Here is a 6000-nt window from a genome sequence, read left to right on the forward strand (position 1 = left end):
TGCACATATGCAATACATCGACGTCTTTTTATTGCATATGTGCACTAGTGTGTATTTTGATATGTGCAATAATGTTGAATAGCATATATGCAATTTTTTGTATTGTATTAGTGCAATAGTGTTATATTATACAAAAAAATAATATAGTGCATATGTGCATTAGTGTTGTATTACGTATATGCGATAGTTTGTTTCGAGTACAATTATTAGTGTTTGTATTTGCATATATATTCAATAGTGTGTATTGTATAATGCAATTGTGTTGTATTATATGCAATAAAACACTATCGTATATATGCAATACACATTAGTGCACATATGCACTACATCGCCGGTTTTTTTTTTTTTTTTTTTTGTTCTTTTATATGAACACTATCATCTTATTAGAAGGAATAAAGAAAAAAAATCGCAAATTATTTTTTTTTTAAAAAAGTTATAAATAGTTTTTATTAATTCTCTAGTTCTCTCTTTAAGAGAAGTTCTCTCTCTCTATATATATGGGTGGGATATAGAGAGAACTCCTTCTAAAGAGAGAACTAATAAAAACTATTTTTATCTTTTTTTTTTTTAATATTTTGCGATTTTTTTTTGTTTCCTCATTCTAATAAGATGATATTGTTCCTCGAAAAAAAAAATTTGATGTAGTGCATATGTGCACTAATGTGTATTGCATATATAAAATAGTGTTTTATTGCATATAATACAACACAATTGCATTATACAATACACACTGTTGAATATATGCAAAATACAAACACCAATAAACTGTACTCGAAACAAACTATCGCATATACGTAATACAACACTAATGCACATATGCACTATATTGTTTTTTTTTGTATTTTTGTATATAATATAACACTATTGCACTAATACATTTTTTTTTATTTTTGTATATAATATAACACTATTGCACTAATATAATACAAAAAATTGCATATATGTTATTTAACATTATTGCACATATCAAAATACACGCTAGTGCACATATGCAATAAAAAAAAGTCGATGTATTGCATATGTGCACTACAACGAGTTTTTTTTATTTTTTTATATTTTTTTTATAGTTTTCGAGTAAATGGTAACATAATATAAGAATAATGGCAAAAACGGAAATTTAAAAATATTTTTTTAATTAAATTAAATATATTTTTTTATTAATTCTCTAGTTCTCTCTTTAAGAAGGGGTTCTCTCTTCATTCTCTCCCTATATATATATATATATATATATATAGGGAAGGTTTCCTTTAAGAACTTCAAAATTTTAAAAAACTCTAGGAACTAATCTTAACCACTAATTATTTTTTAATCTTAATACTTAAATTTAGAAACTAGTCTCAACCTCTAAATTATTTCTCTCTCCAATAACTAATTAGCTTTTTTTTCTTTCTCTTTTCTTTTTGTTTTTTCACGTTATATTAATCAGATTGATGATATCCTACTTTTACACATGCATATGTTGATGTTGTACATATATAAGTAGATATGCCATTTACACTTGTGTAAATTTTTTAAACTGGTTATCAATTTATTTAAGATGAACACATTAAAAAAATTAAAAATATGTAAATTTTCGTTCTCATCGTCCATTTTCAAAACAATCATATTATCCAATTTACGTATATATGCATGTAACAAAAAGTAGATATAAGAAACCAACATTTATTCAGACATTATTCAAATCAACATGTACACATATGTGCATAGATGTTTATGCATGTGTAGGTAACAAAAACATGGATGTTTACATATGTGCATCTTCAAAACTATTTAAAAACTAATTACTGTGCATTCACATACAAGTTCATCACTTTTAGATAGAAAAATATTTTCTTTTAATTCAAGTAAATGCATACATGTTTGATAAATGCACATATATAACCCAACTATTTGCATATATGTAAATTTCAACACCTGCAACTAAATCATTATATATGTGCTATATATATTCCCTTAACTTACCAAGAAAACAACAATATTTATTCAGATATTATTCAAATCAACATGTACACATATGTGCATAGATGTTTATGCATGTGTAGGTAACAAAAACATGGATGTTTACATATGTGCATCTTCAAAACTATTTAAAAACTAATTACTGTGCATTCACATACAAGTTCATCACTTTTAGATAGAAAAATATTTTCTTTTAATTCAAGTAAATGCATACATGTTTGATAAATGCACATATATAACCCAACTATTTGCATATATGTAAATTTCAACACCTGCAACTAAATCATTATATATGTGCTATATATATCCCCTAAACTTACCAAGAAAACAACAATATTAACATCATCTACCAAGGAATCAATCAAATGAAATTAACTAGCATGAACCATTGAATCAAAAACAATATTAGCATTGATGATATAACGTGAGCACTGAAATAATAATTGAAATATGAACCACACACATAAATTAAATTCTATCCTAAACAATCATAGTTACGTAGATGGTTAGGGTGAAAAGAAAATCAAATTTTAAAAGAGTTGTTTAATAGTCAAGAAAGAGAGAGTAATTATATGAAACATTAAGAAATTGGATAAATTTAATCCCTATAATACCCTTTTTTTATTTAATTATTTTTCATAATCTTTTATTTAATTGCACAAATTTTGAAACATTGATCAAATTATCTATGGTTTAGATGAGTTCTTAAAGTTCTTAAAATATATTAGAGTTCTCAATTGATGCTAACCCTATATATATATATATAGCGGTGAGATCTAGTGAAAACTCCTCTTAAAGAGAAAACTTAAAAACTTCTAAAAAACTCTTTTTAACTTTTTTTAAAAAAAATTTTTGAAGTTTCTTTTTTTTTCATTATTCTTATATGTTGTTATTGGTTCAAAAAAAAAAATCCTTGTCGGTAACCTCGTCAGTATAATGCGCATGTGTAATAGTGTGCATTGCATATATGCAAATTGTTTGTATTGCATAGAATACAACACTATTGCACATATTTGATACACACTATTGTATATATGCAATATAAGACTAATACACACATCGAATACACATTAGTACGTATGTGTAATACAACATTAACGCACATGTGCACCACATCGACTTTTATTTTTTTTATTAATTTTTTCCATATAATACAACACTACTACACATACAATACATAAATATTGAATATATGCTATTAAACACTATTAAACTAAAAAATACATAGTAATACACATGTGTAATACAACGGTATCGCACAATAATACGTATGTGCATTATAGCGGGTTTTTTTATTTTTTTTCGAGCGAAGGGTAAGAAAATATAAGAATAATGGCAAAAACAAAAATTTGAAAATATTTTTTATTTTTAATTAAAAATAATTCTTTAGAAGTTTTTAAGTTTTCTCTCTAAAGATGAGTTTTGTCTTGATCCTCTCTCTCTCTCTCTATATATATATATATTACCACTTGTAAGTTGCTTTTTATAAGACAAAGAAACCATTCTTAATGTCATACGAGATTACGAGTCATGGATCGATCCAGTTCTTTCTACTTTCCCACTTGTCCCAGTAATATATAGATAAACAACCACATTCCGAGCAATTATGTTATACATTGCTCTAATATTTGGTTATTTCACCCAAGCCTGTCCTAATATACATCAAGCATTTTGGTGTTGTATCTGACATCAAGCATTAACGTCATCCATCTTGGTAGAGATCGGAGAACGAAGAAAACAAGCAAAATTTTTTGAAAAGATGGAGAAGATTCACAGGAAAACCACCATGAAAAATGGAGAATGAAAATGACAATGAATCGTACCCTTATTTATACTAACCTTCGGCAAAGAGAAGGGGGGAATTGAAAAAATGGAGAATATAACTAAGGTCTAATAGGAAAAAGACACTTCACGTGGGAAATTTGAAAGTCATAGCAAGTGGGAGCTTACAAACCACGCGCTGGAAAAAGGCGAAAAGAACCCTCATGTCATGACAACTGAAACAACAAACGTCAAGTCAACACGACCCCATGAACTCATAAATTCTATCCATGTCTAATCTAAATACCATTTACAAAATTAATTATTTCCCATTCATCAAAGAACACCTAAAGTTTCCGCAATTATTTTTCGCAACAACACATAAAGTGAAAATACGGAGGAAATAATTAAATATCGAAACTATGAAAGAAATGATCATGGAAAAATAAACCTTGACCATCAAGCGGAACAATCGCATGGATGATAGGAAGAACCAACTCCACAAAGGACGATGCACGACTCTCGAACTTCAACCATAAGTAGAAGATAAATATGTTTGACTGGAATGAAGCCTGGTCCGGAATAACCACCAGAAAGGGTGAACAAAGAACCACATATAGGTAATGGTTTCGTTCCATACAACATTCGGATCAAACAATCTATTGCATGCGAGAAGATCATAATCAGAGAGCTAAAACACCTCAAAGAGGTAGGTGCATGAAGAAGAAAGCAAGATGGAAAGAAACACAAATGGGAAACCCTCTGTTTATACTCGCAACATTAAATGAAGCAGTTGGCAGCTATAAGTCGGCCAAGAAAAAGACCCAATCAAGTAAAGACACACGATGCGGGATGAATGACCTTAAATGCACTCTAGTAGCAGAAGATTTACACCCCACCTGAGGCAGATGAGGGGCGGCTCCACATGATAACTTCACCACTACAAAGGTCAGATGTCTCATCAACCCCTACTGCTATGACTCGCCCTCACGTAGAATAAGCCAAAAACAACTCAAACCCATAATTAGTAAGTCCAAAATTTCATTCGCATAAAAGTAACACAGAAGAAACGATGGACTGGGGAACTTGTGGAGGTAAAGTCATAGAACAACCCGCAGATCATTAAGAGTTCCAAAGGTAGCGGTCGAAGCCGACTAACCGCGGAACACAGAAGGCCATCCGCAGGGAGAGTGTTATGGACACCCGCGGGAAAGGTCCTTATCAAATCATAACTCAATGAGTCAAGCGGAAGGCATGTCGTGTGAAATAGACAGAGCAGCACATGGTAAATAACGTAGAAGCCAATCACAATCCATGATTCCTCCAAGGACCATTACTGTACGTTAAACTAATAACTGGAGGTCAGTTCTATGCCGGCAGACAATACCTGTCTCCGTACGTCAACTAGTACACCCAATCATAAAACTTAAACATGCTCAGCCGTTGTAATAGAAGGTTGGATTGATGATGACAACTGGACCAGTCCTTCTCAACCTCTCCGGCTATAAATACCCTGGCAAGACCAACGGTATAGAGATCATCACTCTGTCTCTTGTAAAGACTGTTAATACTGTCAATACTGATTCTCACGCCGGATGGTGGTTACAAGAAGAACCCTCCCCCCTCCTCTTCTAGTAGTGAGCTCACGGTGTTTGGTTTTAAAGGTTGAATCAATAACCTCTCATAAGGGCCGATCAATTCCTACAATACTCGGTTGAGATAGTAGCCTAACTCCGCCTAGGTTAGACTGGTGTTTTTTCATGTTTGTATATACACATTTTTATTATCATTTTAGGCCACTTATAAAACGGGTTCTTGAAGAGGTGGAAGTGATGTGTTTCATGGAATAAATTACGATTCTATATGATAAAACTATCCCACTCCTTATTAATATACTTGTCTCAATTCACATAGCACCGGTTGTACTCTAGAACAGGTAGTACATCAACATGTTATTCCAGTTTTGGTATACTAGAGAAGCATGTTGAAACAAGTCAACTACGTATAGTTGGTGAGTTTCACAAGTTTCAAGAAATCAGTTATGCGTAATTACAATCATAGTTTGTATATATGCATGTAAGTATGCATGTATATGATGTAAGTATGCAAAGCTACAGTGAAGCCTTGACAATCTGTTCGTGCTGCGTGCCTCCATTTCCTACGCACAATCAACCAATGTAGCCCCCCTTCCGCCCACAACATGCCCCAAGTAGCTATGTCTAGCACCTTTGCGGCTTTCATTCATTTCAACTCTTTTCCTTAATTGTACAGGTTCTTGTC

This window comes from Bidens hawaiensis, unplaced genomic scaffold, assembly GCF_021521415.1.
Source record: "Bidens hawaiensis isolate Kalapana, Puna unplaced genomic scaffold, B.hawaiensis_p1.1 tig00024817_1, whole genome shotgun sequence".
NCBI classification, from domain to species: domain Eukaryota; kingdom Viridiplantae; phylum Streptophyta; class Magnoliopsida; order Asterales; family Asteraceae; genus Bidens; species Bidens hawaiensis.